The 22,481-nt window shown below is 37.5% G+C and overlaps 1 long non-coding RNA gene across 1 annotated transcript in view; it reads right to left on the minus strand.

The window, feature by feature from the left end:
• Window positions 1-6,197: 6,197 nt before the first annotated feature.
• Window positions 6,198-22,481, minus strand: part of LOC111551900 — a 117,982-nt gene continuing 101,698 nt past the window's right edge. Inside the window, exon 3 of the long non-coding RNA XR_002734499.2 lies at window positions 6,198-6,489. This is a non-coding gene — a long non-coding RNA (uncharacterized LOC111551900). The remainder of the gene's footprint in view (window positions 6,490-22,481) is intronic.

A 22,481-nucleotide genomic window follows, 5' to 3' on the forward strand; every position in this document is an offset into this window, starting at 1 on the left:
GTCACTGCTCTTTGTCATTTGATTTTAAGCCTACTCTTTGAAAAATATGTAGTAACTAACACTTAGTAAATGCTAATTGTGTGTTGGATACTGTTCTAAGTGCAGTAGCTGTATTAGTTTATTTAATCCTTATTACCTCCTTTGATGGTAAGTGCTGACATCAGTCTCACTTGAGTGAACTGAGGTCCAGCAAGGGTGAGTAATTTGCCAAGGGTTAATATAGCTTAATATCTAGTGGAGCTAGGATTGAACCCAAGCATGTAACTAGAAAACTGCTTCTTTTAAACCATTAGGTACTGTGCCTCTTTTTTAGCAATGCACTAATTCCCTCCTTGTTAATGTTAATTTTGCCTGGTTGACCCACTTCTTGTAGCAGGAAAAACGTTCATTAGAAACAAAAATCTATCTGAATTTACCTGTCTTATATCTAGAGAAACCTGGAAAGTGGCCCATCTCCTCTAGGTTTTAAATTCTGAAAAAAGACTACATACTGACTCTTTGGAGAGGTAATAAGTTTTCACGCACAAATGTAGACGTTTGCAAAACTGTTTGATTCTTCAAGTCGATCTATTCTTTGCTACTGTGTTAATGGAAATAAATGGTTGGGACTGAATTTTACAGTCCACTTGCACACAGAAGCAATGTGTAGATTCAGCCCATATCCAACTATTCTTGGGCTTACTTTTATTGCTTTCTTTGGAAATGCCTCCAGTGTTTTCCAATTATTACACACCTTGATATCCAGCATTGACCAGAGCTTTGTAGGTGAAATTCTGCTCAGTCTCAGGAATCCTCTGAGCTTACAGCAAAATTACATTAGTTTTTTCTTCTTTCATCCTTCTGTTTCTGTATTGTAGTGCAAGCCCATATATCATCTGTTATCCTTTCTTTTCTCCAGGTCTTTTTTGTCATTACTGCCTTCTAGGTGTTTTGGATTATTTTACCTAAGATACATTGTTTGCTTTGTCTGAAGCAGAACATTATTTTCTTATTTCCTTCCTCGTTTCTCATGACCACTCCCAAATTTATAATTACTTTTAAGTGTGTGTTGTCATTGCCTTTTTCCACATCATAAGGAAATGTAACTTAAAACATTAACTATAACTGACTTATTGGGATAGCTACTTAAGTTGGTTTTGGTCAGAATTCAGTATTTTCTTTCTGTTTTTGTTTGTTTGTCTTTTGCTTTAAACAATTTGAATCATTCACTGACTATCTTTTGTTAACTAAAAACCTATTATGTACATGGCATGGTACCATGAGAAACAAACACGAATGATGATCTCTCTTACTATGTATATGACTGATCCTCAGCTTCCTCAAAAGGGCTGAGTAAAATGAGTATAGCAATACTTTAGGGAGATTAACCATGGCAAAGCGTATGGATTTAAAACAGGGAGAGACGGGAGACAAGGAACTCTGTTGGGATGCCATTTCAAGCAGTACAATTCATAGGTAAGTAGTGACCTGGATTAGGGTACTGGCATTGAAAATAAAGGAGGAATGGGAAGTAAAATATAAATATGTCATGTCGGGAGAGTTCACTGAATTTTACAAAGGTCTATAGGAAGAAAAAGAAGTCAGAAAAGTTTGGTAACTGCTTGGGTATGTGGCAGTTCCATTATAGTTTCCGTTAGGAATGAAGTGGGAGCATTTGGTTTTAGACATGTCGACTTTGGAAACATGGGGAGTTTTATGTAAATATAGATGTGCAGCAGTTCTTTGGGACTATAGAACCAGAATTTATGAGAGACATCAGGTTTAGTGGTGAGCACTCCAGCTGTGAGACTGGATGAGATTTCATAAATTACAGAAAAGAAAAGGGAAAAGCAAGCTACATTTTATAATAATACTTACAGTTATAAAAAGTAGTAGTTCAAAAAGATACTTGGTAAGTGTGTACTATGTATCTCATATTGTGTGAGATACTTTTACATATATTATCTTAAACTTCAAAGGAACCCTGAGAAACAGTCAGCACTATTCGAGATAAAGAACGGGAGGAGAAATGTTACATTATCTGCCAAATAAATCATTTATTCATAAAAAAATACATATTGAGTGCTTTCTGGGCTCTAGACACTGTGCTGGATACTGGGAATACAGTGGTGGATAAACAGGCCTGGTTTTTGCTCTCTTGGAACTTTGCATCTATAATTAATCTGGCTATAATTTTTATATAAACTGCTGAAATCAACAAACATGTTAGAAATATAAGAAAGAATAAAATACCAGTCTTTCAAGAGCTGCAGTTGAGAGAGGAACAGCAGTGAGACTCTCAGAAAATTTTAGCAGTCGATGCTTATATGAACTAGTAACAATCATTTTGATACTTCATAAAATTACTGCATGTATTTACTGTAGTTTTATCTTTAATACCAGACCACTTCAACCTAATTATTTAGCTCATGAAGATATCTAGGAAAACATGGTATGATTTGCCACATTTAAAGGAAGCTATTATTGATTTAGTTAAAATCTTAAAAGACTGTGACAATACTATGTCCCTAAGGATTTGGATCTACTCATATATTGTTGGTGCCAGTGTAAAATGTTACAATCACTTTGGAAAATTTTCTGGCAGCTCTTTTTTTTTTTTTTTTAATTAAACTTATATTTACTTATGACCCAGCAATTTTATTCCTGGAAACTTACCCAGAAGAAACCAAAGCAAATATCCACAAAAAGACATATTAGAGTGTGAAAAGAATAGTTTTGGGCTATCCCTAATAGCCCTAAACTAGCCATGGAAAGGAGACTGGATAAACAAAAGTGTTATATAAATACAATGATACAGTGGAATACTACTAAGCAATGTAACTGAATGCTCTTGTGATGCATAAAGCAACATTATGCTGAGTGAAAGAAGCTCTATGCAAAAATGAATACTGTGTAATTCCATTTATATGAAGTTCTATGTTAGTCAAAGCCAATGTGAGACAGTCAAAACAGCAGTTGTTTCTGTATATGGAGAGTAGAAATTGAGAGGCAGCAAGAGGTAACTTGCTGGGGTGATGGATAGTGGTTTAGTTGCTGGGTTGCATGCATTCTCACAACTTCTCAAGTGGTACACTTCTGTTTTGTGTATTTCACAGATAATAACTTGTTAATGTCACAAAAACCCCAATAAAAGTGGTATTGAAGGGTTTCAGGGTGATGGGCATTGGTATCTCTAATACAACCTACTTTTAGATGCATCCCCAATTAAGCCAGATTAATGGATAGAAAATGATAAAAAACAATTAGAAAAATACGAAACCAAAACACATTCTAGGTAGTAAGTATGTAGGTGAATGCTATATAATTCTTTCAACTTCTCTGTAGGTTTGAAAATTTAGTAATGAAATACTGGAGGGAAAAAAGACTGTGTAAGTGGTATAACTACTTTATTGTTCATCTCCTCATTCCTTCAGCAAATTAAATGCTTTCCTGTACCACACCCTGGTCTCATGAGCACTTCCTTAAAAGCTAGAATCTTTGCTTGTAGATAGCATGAGAATAGGCATTTGTTTTCATCCCATTTGAGCTATGGAAGAAATCTTGTTCTATCACAGTAAGTTTCATGGATGCATCAATTAAACCAGAGAGCGATAACTGTGGAAATACAAGATTATTTAAATAGGACAGAGATGCTGAGGATAAAACTCTGAAACTTGTGATCTTACTGAAGTCTTGATTCTTAAGGATGACTTTGCTGTGCATTTATTTATGGCTTGTGTGTTGGAGGTGTAGACAAAGAGTATATTGATCCAGTTAAGCAGAATCGTAAAATAAAAAGAATAACCTACTAGGTATCTCTATCAGGGGAAAGGCAGACATATTTTAAATAGAGAGGATGGGGGGATTAGTTGAGAGTTATGGGCTACATTTAGAACACGTTTTGTGTTAAAAATTGGGAGTAAAGGAGAGAGTATTATGAAAAGTAGTAGAAACAGAGCAGATTTTATAATGTTTTTGAATGCGTTGAATATTTCTTGATCTTACCTCTGCCATCCTGTCCCTTGGTGGTAGAGAGTAAGAACTGGCATCACTTTCATTTACAATTTTTCTCTTGTTTGAAAGTTATGAACAAATCGGGCTGAGTGAGGCTCCACATGTAGATGGATTGCATTTTTACAGTCAAAAGATGAGGACATTCTAAAAAGTGAGAGCAATTTGAAAAAAGGAGAAGAGATGAGAGTCACAGGTTATGCTAATCAGAAAATAATTACACTTTTCTAGAAAAAGTTGTAATTTATATCGGAAATATTTGGGCAATGAAGTTATTTAGGTGCATTGATTGCAGACTGATGAACTAAGATGATTATGTTGAGAAGCTGACTTTTAATATACTCAAGAACTCTGATAAGTTCCCTTATACTTATCACTATAAGCTTATAATATTATGAATATTTTACTTTATTTTTGGAGCTATTGTAAATTTTGCAGCAGTATGTGGGATGCACAGTGAGATGGAGAGCCTCAAGCATGCAAAAGCAATTATAAAAATTTATTTCTGAAAGCATGATGTTTGTACTAGCATGTTGACAGTATGAATATGAAGTGAAGATGCAGGTGAAAATTGTCAAGGAAGTGATGAGACCAGATGATGAAATAAAGAACTAAGGAAATGAAGAGTCAATGACAGCTTCCAGGTTTTGAGCATGCAGAGAGTGGGACAGTTGGGCAATATTAACTTCCTGAAGTATGTCATATTTGAACTGAGATTTGAGTTATGAAAATATATAGTTGGATGAAAGGAGGGTCAGGGGTAGAGGAGCTAGGTTGGTTCATCAAATACAAACATCATGTTATGAGTTTGGAGAATTAGGCAGAAGCAAGACTATGTAGAATTTTATACACCATGGTCTATTAGTCAGGGTTCTCTAGAGGTACAGAGTGATAGAATAGATGTATGTATGAAAGGGAGTTTACTAAGGAGTTATTATTGATTCACACAATCACAAGGTGAAGTCCCACAATAGGTCGTCTGCAAGCTGAGAAGCAAGAAAGCCAGTCCAAGGCCCCAAACCTCAAAAGTAGGGAAGTCAACAGTGCAGTCTTTAGTCTGTGGCTGAAGGTCCAAGAGCCCTTGGCAAACCACTGTGGTAGGTTCAAGAGTCCAAAAGCTGAAGAATTTGGAGTCTGATGTTCAAAGGCAGGAAGCATCCAGCATGAGAGAAAGATGAAGGCTGGAAGACTCAGCCAGTCATGGGCCTTCCACGTTCATCTGCCTGCTTTTATCCTAGCTGCACTGGTGGCTGATTAGATGGTGCCCATCCAGATTGAGGGGTTGGTCTGCCTCTTTGTCTTCCACTGACTCAAATGTTAATCTCCTTTGGCAACATCCTCACAGACACAACCAGGAACAATACTTTGCCTCCTTCAATCCAATCAACTTGACACCCAATATTAACCATCACAAGTGGTAAGAATTTTGGTATTTATCCCAAGGCACTGGGAATCCAATGAGGGGTTTACACAGAGGTTGATCTGATTGCCATTAGGCAAGGTTATTCTGGTTTCAATGTAGCCAGTGGATTTTAGAGGTTGGGTAGAAGATGGTAATGTGGGGTGACAGGAAGGATATTACTGGGGTAGTCTTGCCGAGAGGTGATGATGGCTGGAACTAAAGCAGAGAGGGGTGGAAGAGATTGACAGTGGGTGATTATAGCATGAGGAAAGAAGAGAGCCTGATGATGAACTTTGAAGATCTAACAGTTAAAGACCAGGGAGATCAGAAAGCACCTTCAAGAGTGACAGATAAATGGTCAGAGAGACAGGAGAACAACAGGCTGGTATGTCCTCAAAGGAGACAAGGAAGAAACAGTTGAGTATGTAGTCATGGAGACAAATGAAGAGAGGCTACATATGTTTCTGTACAGCAATTCATCTTGAGAGATGCTTCTAGAGAAAAAATTCTGGCCCTGGTACCATCACCACATCATGCCTCCGAGACAGCACACCATGGCTGGCCCTCTGCCATTGGACACTAGATGCTCTTGCCACTTCTAGAATGGATTCGATCATTAACTCCAGATGCAATTCCCTGATGGTTGTATCTTATTGACAAAGGTTAGTTCATGTTCTTGTAACTTTACCTCCTAGAGTCAGAGAAAGCAGGTAGCTGGCCTTTTTTCTTTCTGTAATTAGTGGCAGGGTACAACCTCTCACAAGACTCAACTGATGGCTAACTCTCAAATTTAGGAAGGAGAGGTCAGATGAAGGGTATAAAAAATTGGAAATATCCACTATATTAATCTTAAAAATCATTTTATCTCAGAAGCTTTCCTTGGTCCCGGTTTTCATCTTGGCAGTTGATCTTGGAGTTGATTGCCTCCTCTGGTTAACACTGGGTCTCATATGCATCAGTGCTACTCCATTTATCCATAGGATATTTTATGTAGATTCCCACTTGCATCATGTGTTGTGTGAGGAGTTGGGTATGTGAAATAGAAAAGATGTAGTTCCTGTTCTCCAGAAGCTTGGAGTTTGAAGCAGGAGGTCCTACTCTGAATACAAAGGTTGAGTTTCAGGGTCACTCACTTGTCTTGGTCCCATTCAGGGCTCCAGAGGGAGCCCTAGGAATGGGTTCATATGGTCATACATTTAAAACTATTTTGCAAAAGTAAGCCAATTAGCCTGCATTTGGTTAAGAACTTTTGACATCTAATTCTGACTCCTCTGAAAATTCTCTTCCTCTTGGGTGGTATTTAAATAGCTACTGGCATTTTTGCATTCAGCTAAGGGGGAGTTGAGTTGGGATACAATTTGTTTGGGTTTAGCAGGATATAGTTACCTGATTTGTAGATACTTTCGTAAATGGTTCAATTATAGCGAGCAAGGAAATCTGCTGAGAAGGGTCTGGTGAGGCCTTGGAAACTGCTCTGATCCCAGGATGACTCTTATCCTCAAAAGTCAGGAAACTGGGAGCTTTTAAGGTGAATTCCTTTATTACTAAAAAACCATAGCTAATTGTCTCTTCCTTTCTCAGAAACCTCCCTTTGAAAGGCCATATCTGCCTGAAAGTCGTTTTCCCAGGGTGCTATCTACAGTAAAGATCAGGGAGAAAGACCCTGTTCCTGTCTCCCAAATCATGGTGCTAACTCTGCTCAGTGAGAGGCGCTGGCATCTGAGGCCAGAGCCACTCACTCCCCGTCATCTGGTGGCTTCCCTCCCTTCCCCCTGCACTGCTCCCTTCACAGTTTTAGAGGCTGTGGACTACTTCAGTGGACAGTTTTGTCCTTTTTTGCATTTCTCTTTCTTTGCTTGGATAGGGCAAACATGGATTGTCTTTGGAGGCTGTGGCTAATGGGATGATTTGAATTTTAAAGTGGTTTGTGCCTTGCAACATGTTTTTAATGACATAAGCACACTTGAAAGAAACCAAAACACTACGTAGATTAAAAAAAATTTGTTCAAAATAATTTATAAAGATCAAATACTCCATTTGAAATGCATTTTGGAAAAATGTTTTGTAATGATTCAATAAACACTTCTTTCATCATCTTTAGATTTAAATCTTAGGGAGCTAAGAGGATATTCAGATAAAGATGGAATATCAAAAAAAAAAAAAAAAAAAAAAGAAAAAAGAAAAAACCAGACAGGTGCTGTGGCTCACGTCTGTAATCCCAGCACTTTAGGAGGCCAAGGTGGGCAGATTGCCTGAGCTCAGCAGTTCGAGACCACTCTGGGCAACATGGTAAAATCCTGTCTCTACTAAAATACAAAAAAAAAAAAAAAAAAACAAACCCAAAACCAAAAAATTAACTGGGCATGGTGGTGCATGCCTGTAGTCTCAGCTACTGGGGAGGCTGAGGCATGAAAATCACTGAGCCTGGGAGGTGGAGGTTGCAGTGAGCCAAGATCGTGCCACTATACTACAGCTTGGGCTACAGAGTGAGACTCCATCTCAACAAGAAAATAAAAATAAACTATTATATTTAAATAATCACCTCCAAAGCAGTAATTGATTTATGGGAAGAGATACATTTTGGGTAGAGATAATAGATAGGGTTTTAGATTTTTGATAATCCAATTAATGGACAAGAATGAAGCATATGAAAACATTGTAAAAAGATTTAGGTTTCTTGGCATTTTGACATAAATATTGACATCGGTAGAAATAGAATAAAACTATGCACGGCTACAGTGAGACCATCAACTTCAAACTAGTTAAAAAGACTCAACAATCTGGAGTATTTAAGATTATTATTATTATTATTATTATTATTATGTATTTTATTGCACAGCCAAACTCAAAACAGTTTCACTTATACAGCAGCTTGGCCCGATTTCACAACATCCTAAAAACGTACATTACCAATAATGAATAGTGAAGCTGAAAGAAACTTTTCTAAACGATTGTTGCTTATTAAATTTTTTTAATTGTGCTAAAAATAATAACATAAAATTGAAGATCTTGACTATTTTTAAGTGTACAATCCAGTAGTGTTAAGTCTGTTCATATTATTGTGCAACTGATCCATATCATTGATTTTAATTATAAAATAAAAGTGAGAAAATATTGATTTTAGAATTTATGTTACAAAATAATTGTTATATGAAAGACAACCAAGGCTATTTGTATTGTTATAGGAAAATCTTAACAACTCTTAAGTGTAAGTATGCGGTAGTTCCTCCCATGTGACCCTGTGCCTAACACAGATGCCTGGGCTCTTTGAAACTGTACCGGGTCTCTTGTAACGGAGGGTACAATGATCGGTTCTAAGGACTTCGCCATGCTGTCCTTAAACCATCAGAACTGCTTGTCTAGGAATCCCGCCAATATAGAAGATGCTTCTTTTGCTGTTTAGCTCTGAGAGTCCCTCGGCATTTGTTTCTTGATTTTTTAGGCTCTCCTTTGACTTGCAAGCAAAATAAAGGTCTCATTTTATTTTCAAAGTTGATCTTTAGTTTGTCCTTGAAGAGCTTTTAAAATCTGTAACTTATTTTAATAGCTTTACTCATTCAAAATACATACTCATTTTTGTAGCTAATTGTTTTCATAATTTTGTGCTCTTTCTAAGCCCCATTTCCCTCTGCATGAAGTCCAGGAGATTTTGATCTTCCCAGTCTTTGGAGTCATGACTGTTTTATGCTTGTTCATTAAGGGTCTGCCATGACCCTGCACTGTGTTTGGAGGTAGCTCTTTGTTTTCAGGTTTTGGTATAAGAAGGAACTGTTTACTCCTAGTGACATAAAAAAGGTGTTGGGTTCTTCCATCTTCACTTTTTCTTTTGTTTCTTTCTTTCCCACTTCTTTATTTTGTCAGGTAAATAAACCATAAGTGACTTTTCAAGGTCACATATAATTAATTTCAGAGTTAGGCGTAGCACTTAGTTTGCTGTCTCTTATGCTAATATTAGTTTCAGCATTTCTATCTATTCCTTCACTAAAATATTACAAACATACGCAAGTTGCTTTCTATAGAGCTTAGTACTTACCCCAAGCTCACTATTAAGACTATATTAAAATCCTCAGCCTCTTTACATAAAATATACATTATTATAGAGAAACTCACTTTCAGTTTTCACAATCTCCTTACAATTAGATTCTAAAAAGGGCATGTAAGGCAAAAATCACATGAAGTTAAATTTACCAAATTACTCTTGAAAGTCCCTTAAATAGTCCATAACAAGTGAGATGCTCAAGGGACAGAGGAAAACTGAGCCAAGGTGGGGGTGAGAGCAGATTCCCATTTCTCATCCCACTCTCACTCTGGGGCAAATGCTCCCCGACAACGGGAACGACGCCTATGGCACTCTTCAAATAGATACCCAGCTATGATAGGTTTATATTCAAATTAACAATACTTCTTTTTCTCCACTTAGTCTCTCCTGAATCAGACCATATTAAGGATAAAATTGGCATATGGTCCCAATTGAATCCTTAGGATTTTATGTAGCATCTAATTTGACTAGAATAGAAGTCTGTGTGGAAGAATAACTTGGCCAGGTTAACAAAGTTGAATTGCAATTATTTCTCCCAAATCCAAACAAAATCTCACTTTTTTTTCTTCTCAATCATTTGGATAACTGTGATCTTAGAAACTGGTCTATGATTATTGGCATACCTGAATGTCCACTCTAGCTGTTTGCCATCTGAGTCTAGGCATATCTCCATTAATTCTAAACTCAAAATTATCAATATGTGTTAAAGAGGCATTTGAGGGTATGTGTCAGCTATGAAAATTACTTTTGTGCTGAGATAGAAGTAATCATTGTACAATAACAAAATGAATACTTAAATGCTTATTTAAAATTTTTGTGTAATGTGGAAAGATTTCAACATTTGCCATTTTTTTCTACAATGGTTGATTTGCTGCATTTATTCTTTATTTGTCTTCCCTGTGAATACATTTATTGCCAGTGTTTTTAGTTGTATTGTTAGCTTCATTGCATAATTAGTGGTATTCAGCTGCTGCTTTTTAGCCTGGAAGAACTGTAATTAGTTTTCATTCACTGGTGACATTTATGCAGTATCAGGGTCATTGTCAAAAGGTATAAAGACTGTAATTCTATTGCTAGGTTTTAAATCCCTAAAAATATACAAATCTGTTTTATTCATCTCGTGTAATAAAAGAAGGTATGAGCTACAACTGATAGAATTTAATTCTGCTTAGAAGAAATGGATATTATAGGATTTGAATGAGATATGTATTTGGGTACAAAGTATTAAGTTGTTTTCTGTCCCAAAGCAGGAAATTCTATTCCCACTATTTAGTGGGTTAATTTTGAATAACTCAAGTCAAGTTTAAGAGATTTGTTGTTTTAAGCCAGGGATGGTGGTTCATGCCTATAATTCCAGCACTGTGGGAGGCTGAGGCGGGAGGATGCTTGAGCCCAGGAGTTCAAGACCATCCTGGGCAATACAGAAATTAGCTGGGCCATGGTGACACGCACACCTGTAGTCAAAGCTACTTGGGAGGTTGAGACAGGAGTAGAAATGTGGGCTTGTACAGTCTAAGTCAGCCTGAGTTCAAAACTCACTTCATTCACTAAATAGTCCTCAAAAGGTTAATTGTGAAGATTAAATTCAATAATGTTTGTAAAGCATTTAAGATAGCATTCATTACCAGCAAGTCTTTCACAAGTTTTTTATGGATGGTCAAAAGATTCTGTCCAGGAGGCTGGAGGTCAGCAGGCCTTATTATAGGGTCAGAGAGTTCTGGAATTCTAAAGAGGAAAAACACAGATTGAAGTCAGTATCAAATGAAAGAATGTATCTTGAAGAGTGTTCAATACTGGCTGAAGTAATATAGATCTAAATCGTAGAGATATTCTTAAAATTTTGCCACAAGGTTTGTGTTCTAATTTCAGCCTTTTCGCTTCTTATTGCTACAAAAACTTTTGGCAGTGTGTGTACGTGGCAGTGGTGTTGTGTGTATGTGTGTGTGTGTTGCCTGGTGTATGACATGTGTATGTATGTGTGCATGTGTGTTTTCTGGTGTGTGTTGTGTGGTATGGGGTACAGTATGAATGTATGACTGTGTGCTTAGGGTAAGGAGTTCTGAAATCATTGGGGACATCTTAGGAATCACCTTATCTTCAGTGGAGCAATGCTCTGCACATGTGTCCAACCAATCCAGTCATTCCCATAAATGAGGTTTCTTTCATTTAAATCATCATCCAGTTTTGGAACTATTACATATTGGCTATATGAACCCAGTATAGTCACTCTTCAATGTAAGTTCATGTACCTGTGATGAATTCAGAGTTTGAAAACAAAAGTTCTGGCTGTGAAGCAACCTTGAAGAGAGCAAGAATTAGGAAAGAAGAATTAAAAATGCCAAATGCCAACAATCTGATAATACGAGTCCTACCTACACTTAGGGACGTAGCCCTTGTTCAGTGTGCCAGGCAGTTACAAGACTTTTATATACATGACTTCATTTAATCTTCACAACAACTTTGTGTGGCAAAAACTTTTATTATCTCTTTGTCATAGATGAGGAAACTAAGGCAACATAGAGAAGCATTGGAACTAGGTACATGATTTCTACTCTTCATTGATATTCCACACTAATGTATGTAGTGCTTGTGGGAAATTTTTTGCCCCCTTTCTGCTATGTTTGGATGGCCAGGGATGTTGATTTTTTAGCTTACCACTAGCCAATAAATGAGAATTAATCTGTAAGTCTTCATTACATATAATTTTTTTAAAATTAAAATATGATTTGTATTTTATTACCTAGAAATCTCTTGAGTTAATTACATTATTGAGATATTATTATGGATGGTTTTTATACAGAAATAAAGAGAAATATGCAGTTTAAACAATTATTTGGATTATTAATGCAAAATAATATAATCTGTTGTTGAGGAAAATGTGTTGAGATTTTGGATTGATTTATGAAAATCAAAATTGCTGAACAATTAATGTAATTCTATGTTAGCAGATCTTGAAGTCAAGGTACTTTGCTCTGAAAGCATTTCTTATATATTTTTTCTTTAATTTTAATGCTTTAATTATATACATTTAAAATATGTTGCCAGGAATGTAAAGGTTCTTGTTTTTATTTCTAGCTGTGGGGGCCAGAGCTGTTAGAGTAGGGAATTTTTTTAATTAGGGAAGAGGAGTTGGGAAACAAGGGGGCAAAGTAACAGAGAAAAACAGACTAGAGCATAATTTTAGCTGCTACTCTTCAACTAATTGATAATTGACTAAAAGCTAGTGAATTAATTGTTTATTAAAATGACTCATCTTTAGTAAGATAAAATGTCTATAATTAAACATTGAAGGTCTTGCCAAAGCCCTTGAAGGAATTATCATGGGCTGAATACAGGTAGTCAGTGGGCCTCAACTACACACAACATGAGTTGCCTTTCTTTCCTCTTTGTGTGTGTGTTTTTTTGTTTTTTGTTTTTTGTTTTTTTTGCTTTGTTTTTTAGATGGAGTTTTGCTCTTGTTGCCCAGGCTGGAGTGCAATGGCACTATCTCGGTTCACCACAATCTCTGCCTCCCGGGTTCAAGCAATTCTCCTGCCTCAGCTCCCCGAGTAGTTAGGATTACAGGCATACGCCACCATGCCCGGCTAATTTTGTATTTTTCGTAGAGATGGGGTTTCACCATGTTGGTCAGACTGGTCTGGAACTCCCGACCTCAGGTGATCTGCCCACTTCAGCCTCCCAAAGTGCTGGGATTACAGGCATGAGCCACCGTGTCTGGCCCCTCTTTGCATTTTCTTTGGATAATATCAAACTACAGTTTTGTGTGCAGACAAGGAGTGATTAAAGTCAGACATTGGGTTCCAAGCATGAAAGGCGGTGTGGTACAGCAGGAAGTGCACTAGACTTGATATAAGAATGCCTGAATCCTTATTCTTGCCGTATCACTTATTATTTGTGCTCCCTTGGGCAAATCAAGGCTTTCAAATGGGATAATACATGTGCTGCCAACTGTACAGAATGGTTATAAAGGAAGAGAAAATAAAGTAAACTGCTATTTCAGAAGCACTTTGAAAAACTGTTAGAAACAGAAGAAATAGAGGGCATTGTGGTGGAGCAGGCATCGGGAGGGGAATGCCAATGGTAAAATGCAACAGAGACTGTCGCGCCAATGAGATAAGAAGTTACTCTAGGCCAACTGCTTAGTCTTGACTGCACATCCCTGGGGGAGCATTTAAAATATACGAATACCTGCTCCCACGTCTAGGGTTTGTAATTTAAATATTCTGGGGCAGGCCCAGCCATATATAAATTATTTTCTCTCCAAATTCCCTAGGTGATTCTGAACAGCAGTCAAGGATAATATCCCTGCTGTCAGGTTTCTGAAACAAATTTTACAATTTGGATAAAATGAACATTTTCACATTTAATCTATCCTGTTACTAATAGGTTTAATGTAAATGAACTTCGTGAAGATACAATGTTGACAAAAAAGATACTTTAATCAGAAATACTGTCAAAGACATAGAAAATATCTTTCATAGTTGGTAGTTCTAAGACAAAGTAAAACCACATTTACCTAACTTTTAAGATAATTTTTCACATTAATGAGCCTTAGAAGCCAGTTTCATGGAGCTCCAATTACTGAAAGGGCTTCGAAAGTGTGATATCATACATCATGAGAAAATGCAATAACTCAGTTAAAAAGAGGTTTGAGGTAATACAATTATCATAAACAACTTGATTCAGTTATGCTATGGAACATCTAGTGATTAAAAACTTCTACCCCTCTAGCTTCACAGTTTAAATTCAATTCACTTATATTTTTGCACTTTTGCTAATTGTATTATTTGAAAATTCAATGATATGTAAAATATAAAGGCAGCAATTTAAAACTAAATGTATATCTGCTCTAGGATGTCTCAATTTGCTACTTAATTTGAATAAATTTGGGGACTGTTAGAAAGTTGCTAAGAAGAATTAGTTTAACACATTTGGGACTATTTTCCCTCAAACATAATGATGCTTAAAATAGAAAAGTGCTGGAAATTATGACATTTTATGTTCTGGCCTCCCATGGACTCCAAAATGAAACTTCTTTGTAAATGACCGTGACCTTGTTAACTGAGCAGGGAAATTCTTTGGATGGGACCACAGATTATCTTGCCCAGTTTGCAGCAGAAGAAACCAAAGCCAGGAAATACTAAGTGACATTCCCAAAGCCACACAGCTCATTAGTGGCAGAAGTTGGACAGATCTCTTAGCTCTCAGCCTTGTCTGTCTCATTCTAGAGAAGCTTGATAAATATTGATTGGATATCATCTGGGATGGATGTTGCACTTGGCAATGTATGGCTGCTTTTAATCTCATAAATGTACCAGAATCCTAGGAGAATCCTGATGTGTCTATACTTCTGGCAGCTGATGAGTTGAAATTTACTTAGCTATTATTTGGGGTCTTTTGAGTAGTCTTAAAGTATCTATACAATTTATACTTTAAATATTGGGGTGTGTTTAAGATTCCAGCAGCATTCTCTGAAGAAATGACTTTAGCTATCAATAACCTAATCAGCCTGAAGCCAGTAAAGGTTATGGTGAATGACAGTGCAAATGAAAGTTTGAAGCATCATGTCATTAGAAAGGTTGTTCATATCAAATTTGACTCACTGCACATTTGATATCACTGATGATCTGATAATTGTAATACCAATGTCAACCAGAATAAAAGTTATGTCACTATCTTTATACTTTCAGCTGTATTACCCTGTTGGTTCATGTTTCACCTCTATTTGGCTTCCCAAACTCCCTACTCCCAAAGGAGGCTGCATGGCACTAGCCCTGCCGTAGCTATTATGATGCCCAATTTACTAAATTGAGAGAATAGATTACGCTGGTGGACAAAGATAGAAAGTTAATAATCAAGCATGAAATATGTGCTTTCCAATTCCGTGTGTACCTGTTTTATAATTACTAGTGGCTACATGGGACATTTTATGTCACCCAAAATGTGGCAAGAGAAATGTGAAAAGTATGAAAAAACTAGGACTACAGTATTTTAAATCTGAGTATTTGAAGATACATTGTTATTCTTTAAGAAATTGGACACATCTTATCAGCAAGTAGTGAATTTGTAGTGCCTTGATTCACAGATATCTAGGGAAAATTAATGCAATGGGTAAAAGGTGAGGCTAAGTGAAATACAAAGTCTATTCCAAATGACGATTATCATTTGAGCCATCAAAGGTAATCCATTTTTATTTTCTAACATGGTTCCAATTCTTTTATTTTCAGAGATTGGCACCATAAGCACTACAGGCTTCAGTAGAGTGAGTTTCATACTCCTCTCAGAGCCTCAGGTACAGAAGAGCTGACAGTGGACTTTCAGGCTCTGCCTCAGGCTCGCATCTTGACAAAAGAGCTAGGTACACCAGGCTTTAAGGTTGCCATCTCCTGTGTATTTTTTTTGCCATGACAGAACTGTGCCAATTTTAAATAAATTATTTGGAATTAGGGTTTTCCTCTGACAGAGATTGGGATGTAGGATGGCAGCATGGCTATGAAAGATCATTAGTAATTTTAGATAAGCTTTGTTAATCACTCTATTTGTCTTCTGGCCCAGTCTCCAAAGACTTTTCTCTGAATCCCAGGGAAAGGAGGCTAATGAAGAAGGTGAGCCAGAGAAGGCATGTACATGTGCAACCAGGATCCGTGGTCTCGTGGTGGTGTTGCCTAGTAACTGAGCTCAATTACGGGAACTCAGATGAATTACAGAACCACTATGTCCTCAACACAGAACATATCTCTGCAGGCCAGAGTTCCTGGTTTCAGTCAGACTAACAGGCCCACCAAGAGAAGCAACAGCTGTCACGGGAATATAATCACATGTGCAGAGAGCTACTTGAGGGAACAACAGAGGAAATCGAGGATACAAATCAGGGAAGATGGTGGCCACAATCATGTGGTAAAATCAAGCAAAAGAACCTGGAAAGCCTCTTGATATAGTTGCAGAAGGCTTTATTATGAATTTCCAGCTACTTTCACACTGTGCTGAGCCAGGGAGTAATTTTTACTGGGTCAGTTATGCTGTCCTGCTTGATGTGGCATTGGTAAATACAAGTTACAGGTTTATTTGTTTTTATTTTTCATTTCTTTGAGACAGAGTCTCACCCTGTCATCCAGGCTGGAGTGCAGTGGCATGATCTCAGCTCACTGCAACCTCTGCCTCCTAGGTTCAAACGATTCTCATGCCTCAGCCTCCTGAGTAGCTGGGATTACAGGCATGCACCACCACACCTGACTAATGTTTATGTTCGTAGTAGACATGGGATTTTGCCATGTTGGTCAGGTTGGTCTCAAACTCCTGGCCTCAAGTTATCCGCCTGCCTCAGCCTTCCAAAGTGCTGGGATTACAGGCATGATCCACCACACCAGGCCTATTTGTATACTAAAGGTAGTTTATTGTAGTTAGTTATAGAGTTATTAACAGGTAAAAGTTTTTGGATTTACAATTACTATCATCATTATTATTTGTCATCTCTTGACTGTAATACTTTCTTGTGGTAATGATCTGATAATAAAAAATAAAGTCGAATGATAGAAATCCATGAAATAAAGCTGGACAATGGAAATCAATGAAACTCTCTTTTCAAATCTCTTTTCAAATAGTCTGGGTAAATATTTTCCAGTAGGCTCTACTTTGAAGTTCAGCCAGGATGTTCTTAAGTAAACCATTCTGGAATACTTTGCAGAGAGTTTGCTTTTAGATATTGTTTGATACCAAAGCATATTCTTATCATTTGCATATCAAGAGAGTTTTATTTTATTTTCAAATACAAAGCAGCTTCTACAATCAGAACTTCATAGCACATGTTCAGTCAAGAACTCAACTAACACAAATTTCCTTAATATTTTACTTCCTTGAACAAAGATCATGACTCCTTTGTAGATTTTCAAACAGTACTGTGACCTCTTTTTAATGTTATTAGTTTCCCTTTCAAATAGCATTTTGAAGTTTGTTAACTTGTGAGTACCAGGGCCATTTGAGTGTCACGAGGCCGTTACTCTCCTGTGGACCACAAAGTAGCTCTTAGAGAGGGAGCGGTTATGATTTGCCCTCATATCAAAGCGAGCCATGCAATTGATGTGGGAGCCCTGAGGTATGGTAGTTGCCTAGCTTTTGATTGGTGGGCTCGTTCTTATTATTTCTTCCTTCAGTGAGTAACTGATACAGTTTGAATACATGTCCCCATCAAATCTCATGTTAAATTGTAATCTCCAATGTTGGAGGTGGGGCCTGGTGGGAGGTGTTTGGATCATGGGGGTGAATTCCTCACGAATGGCTTGGGCCATCCCCTTGGTGACAAGCTAGCTCTTGCTCTGAGTTCATGTGAGATCTGGTTGTTTAAAAGTGTGTAGCACCTTGCCACCACTCTTTCTAGCTTGCTCCTGTTTTTACATGTGATGTGCCTGTTCCACCTTCACTTTCCGCCATGATTGAACACTCCCTGAGGTTTTCCCAGAAGCTAGGCAGATGCCATGGGCATGCTACCTGTAAAGCCTGCAGGACTATGAGCCAATTAAACCTCTTTTCTTTATAAATTACCCAGTCTCAGGTATTTCTTTATAGCGATGCAAGAATGAACTAATACAGTGACAAAACTCAAAATTCCAAAATTATAAATCTGCATGCTTCCCTTCTTTCTTCCAAAACATCTTCAAGCCAATAGATTTTAAGATTGTAAACAGGAATCTGTATCTAACTCCTTATAGGCACATAGGATGATACCCTTGAATAATTTTAAAAAGTACTTCTTAATCCCCCTGTCCATGATTTATTGTTTAAAGATTAAAATTTTACAAATGAAATCAAAGCTTTGTGGGACCCTTATAGAAAATATCAGAGAGCTCAACCATCTGCTCAACTCTAAAATTTCAGAAACATTTAGGTAACGTGTTGTAGGAAGACCCTGCTGGTGGAGTTCATGACAAAGGCTTCCACTGATGCCTCCTACTAAACCAAATTTAGTGTGTTTTATGGCCCAGAAAATGATTCTGGTCAGGGAAACTGGTTGCAAATGCCTTAGAAATTAAAGGAACAATTCCCAATACAAATGTTGCTCACAATGCAAATGTGCTCAGTAAAACCCAACACCAGCCCATCTTGGGAAACCTGTAAGATGTGCTTAAATAGTCACTTACTACCCAGCTCGGAAGTGTTGGATTAGCAAGTCTGCTTGAAACCAGAGTAATGATTACAAAGTAAACAATTTTGCAAAAACGAAAAGTACTTTGAAATAATCTGGCATTCAAAACATTTTATAATATTGTTGGCCTGGCACAGTGGCTCACGCCGGTAATCCTAGCACTTTGGGAGGCCAAGGCAGACAGATTGCCTGAGCTCAGGAGTTTGAGACCAGCCTGGGCAACACGGTGAAACCTCGTCTGTACTAAAATACAAAAATTAGCTGGGTGTGGTGGCATTCGCCTGCAGTCCCTGCTACTCGGAAGGCGGAGGCAGGAGATTTGCTTGAACCTGGGAGGTGGAGGTTGCAGTGAGCCAAGATAGCGTCACTGTACTCCAACCTGGGCGACAACACAAGACTCCGTCTCATATATATATACACACATACACACACGTATATTTATAGCAAATATTAAATAGCAATATACAACATCTGCCATTTTGTGATCTTGATAGTTTACATATTCATATTCAGATAACCCCAGGCTTGATGCTTCTGTTTAATTCAATATGTGGAAACATATTCATTAATGAGGGAAATAGTAGCAATACAGGACAACACCTACTGAGCACTTACCACACATCTGACAGGGCCCTAACTGGTTCCCGTGTATTACTTTGTTTCCTCTTCAAAACAACCTTTAGAGATGGGGTTATTGTTACCCTCATTTTATCCTTGTGGAACCTGGGGCATAGAGAATTTCAGTGAGGTAATCTGCTAAGGGTCACATAATTATTCCAGGCAGAGCTGAGTTCTCAATCTAGCCATTCCAACTCGAGCATCGGTGGTGTTTACCATATCCCTTCATTCGTTAAGTGACTACCTTATCCTCTGAGCTCACAGTCTAGTGGGGGTGAAAACAAACACTAAACAAATACATAAATACATGTCAGGGGTTTGTAACTGTGATTTAAAAAAAATGGTAGGGCCGGGTGCGGTGGCTCACGCCTGTAATCCCAGCACTCTGGGAGACTGAGGCGGGTGGATTGCCTGAGCTCAGGAGTTTGAGACTGGCCTGGGCAACGTGGTGAAACCCCATCTCTACTAAAATACAGAAAATTAGCCAGATGTGGTCGTGGGCGCCTGTAATCCCAGCTACTCGAGAGGCTGAGGCAGGAGAATCGCTCAAACCCAGGAGGCAGAGGTTGCTGTGAGCCGAGATCGTGCCACTGCACTCCAGCCTGGGTGCCACAGCAATACTCCGTCTCAAAATGAATAAATAAAAGGTAAAGGGATAGCGAGTAAAGGAGTTATTTTATAATGGGTTGTCAGGGAGGTCCTCCCTGATAAGGTGAGATTTGTGCCAAGACTTGAATGAGGGAGCAAACTACGTGATATTTGGCGGAAGAGCAAGGACAGAGGCAGGGGGAACTGCAAGCAGCAACACTTGAGCTGCAGGAAGCCAGAGTGGCTGGAGCAGAGTGGGCAAGAAGCCAGGGGCAGTGGAGGGGACAGAGAATGAGAGGGACTGGTGGCCAGGTCACCTGGTTATGGCATATTATAATTGGTCCATGCACCCTTCACAAATGTTTTTAGAACATCATCACTAAGATGATAAGCTCAATGTCCATCATTCAAGATTATTGTGATGATTCAGTTGATTCAGTTGTGAAGACTCCCTGTCACAGCAAGGGGATTATAAATGTGAATCTCTTCAGCAGGAACTGGTTCCCTTAGTTGGATTTCAGTTCTGAGAGTCTGATGTTGAATAATCTTAACTCTGGAAAATTGTTCAGGGGTGACCAAACATCCTAGTTTGCCTGGAACTGTCCTAGTATTAGCACCTAAAGTCCTATATCCTAGGAAACTCTTCAGTCTGGTACAAACTGGGGTGGTTAGTCACTGTCCACAGTTTCTTAAAAGTGTTCCTTAGGAAACGAGGGAGAAAACAGTGGCATGCCATCTGGCCTTCTGCATTGAACCGATTCACTTCTTGGTCATAGTTGTACCTTATATTCGTAGATAAACAATGAAAGTGAAAACAGAGAAACTTGCAAGTGACCTTATAAGTTTAAGAAAAATAACCTTAAGCTTCGTTCTCCATTGCCAAAGCTCAAAATGCCACTGAACGTGTGTATTTATAAACAAGATACTCCCAAAGACAACCTCAGATCATTCTAAAAAGTCAGACATGTTTCTGACCACATTTCCCAACTGCAACACTTTAAAACAAAAAAGAAAAGGAGGAAAACAAAGGTAACAGCTCATGTTTTAACAGGTAACAGAGAAAAAGTGATGAATATCTCAATTAGTGCTACAAAGACATTTGCTTGAATTCAAAACTATTTCCAATATTTAAAAAACAAATTATGAGTAGATCCAAGCTTCCATAGCAAACTAGCTTGTATTTATTATAAACCAATACAAAGCAATTGAGATTTCACTATTGTAAAATTAGGCATTATATCCAAATAATCAACTGTAACTAGCATTAAACTTTATGTTACAAATAATTTTTGACATGAAAAGTGTGAATGATATGATAGTAAGTAAAAAGTAGGATAGCAAATATATATGCAATAAGAATTTGTACTAAAGAACAAGAATAAACCAGCGACAAAAAACCCCAAAATTATTTTTCTGCTTTTTAAAAATTACACTTTTAAACATATTCCACGATGTGCCCCTATTGTTTTTAAAATTTGGAAGATAAAGTTAAGACAATTTTTTTCAGAACAATTTTGGTTTTCTGATAGGACTTCCAAAACTGTAAATTACTGCTAAGGAAATAAGAATGATCAAATTGCAGGTGAAAAATTTACGCTTACCCAAATGATCAAGGCAAGTGCTTCAAACGTGGAAGTAATGAAACACAGTAGTTTTATTTTGATGTAGAATCGGAATGGAGGAAACAAAATCTCCCTTTAGTGGAGCAAGTCATAAGGAAGAGGGAGAATAAAATGTGGACATTCAAAGTTACTTCATAGTAAGCTTTCAGTCCCTCTTTTGGAGAAGTGGACACAGCAAGGCAAAAGAAGAAAGATCTTTGAAGAGCTAGAGAAACTCAATAGGTTATCCCATGGCTTGAAAAGTGGTGATTTGCTTCAGGAGAGTGGATTTAGGGTTCATCAGAGGTCTTTGTGATTCAACATTAAATGGCCACTTTATTTCTTTGAATTGTTATTTGTTCTTTGTAGCCCTCTATATTACATATTAGGGTAAACAGGGCATGGAGAAATATATGGTCCTTATTTATAGCATTATACATTCTTTTTTCTATGACTTTCCTTGTTCTTTACTGAAATATAATTCCTCATTGAAACACTATAACAAAAATAATAAAATAATCACTATTTTAGATTACTTGTCTTTATAATTTTATGCTTACTGTCTTGTTGGATCCTCTTGATAATTTAGGAATGGCATTGAATTAGTATTATTTGAGCTTCCTAAAGATACATAGGCTGTGTCAGAGTAAACATCTTGCACATCTGAAATGGGATGGAACAAGACTTATACCTCTCACGAAGGCCCATGGCCTCTGGGATTGTTCTATTTCCTACAGTGTACCACCTTGGAGATGTGATTCCCAGAGAAAGAATATGCAATTAGAAATTTCTATTTAAAACAAAACAGAGCAAATACCCACATTTCTTGCCCATACATAAGGCAATATTAAAAAATAGATCACCTGTTTCAATGGAGTTAAACAGACATTAGATTGGGAGAACATGCCTACTTGGTCTATTCTGAGGAATTTACATATAATTTTGGAGTTGCAATATTATTTTAAAACTTTCAGAGCACAAATCTTTTTCTTGAATAATATTACATCCTTTTGATTTTCATTTATTCATTAAAAAATAAATACTAAGGATTAGCCAGATGGCTTTCAAATCAACAGTGAACAGTCTCATGAAACTACAATTTTC

The sequence above is a fragment of the Piliocolobus tephrosceles genome, chromosome 3, assembly GCF_002776525.5.
Source record: "Piliocolobus tephrosceles isolate RC106 chromosome 3, ASM277652v3, whole genome shotgun sequence".
NCBI classification, from domain to species: Eukaryota; Metazoa; Chordata; class Mammalia; order Primates; family Cercopithecidae; genus Piliocolobus; species Piliocolobus tephrosceles.